We start from the raw sequence: 220 nt of genomic DNA on the forward strand, positions 1-220 counted from the left end.
TTTCTCAAAAATCCACCCCCGAGTGGTCCTTCTTGTCAATTTATCTCGCAAGGCGGAAAAAACAAAAACGAGGGGTGCAACACGAGGACTTCCCAGGAGGTCACCCATCCTAGTAATACTCTCGCCCAAGCACGCTTAACTGCGGAGTTCTGATGGGATCCGGTGCATTAGTGCTGGTATGATCGCACCCATCAAACTAATTACTTAAAATTCATATAAT

At 45.9% G+C, this 220-nt stretch overlaps 1 non-coding gene across 1 annotated transcript; it reads right to left on the bottom strand.

Moving 5' to 3' along the window:
• Positions 1 to 71: 71 nt before the first annotated feature.
• Positions 72 to 190, bottom strand: LOC118345975. Its single transcript, XR_004799395.1, has one exon. It is a non-coding gene; the product is annotated as a 5S ribosomal RNA (ribosomal RNA).
• Between the last annotated feature and the right edge of the window lie 30 nt (positions 191 to 220).

The sequence above is a fragment of the Juglans regia genome, unplaced genomic scaffold (assembly GCF_001411555.2).
Source record: "Juglans regia cultivar Chandler unplaced genomic scaffold, Walnut 2.0 Scaffold_6006, whole genome shotgun sequence".
Taxonomy (NCBI): Eukaryota; Viridiplantae; Streptophyta; class Magnoliopsida; order Fagales; family Juglandaceae; genus Juglans; species Juglans regia.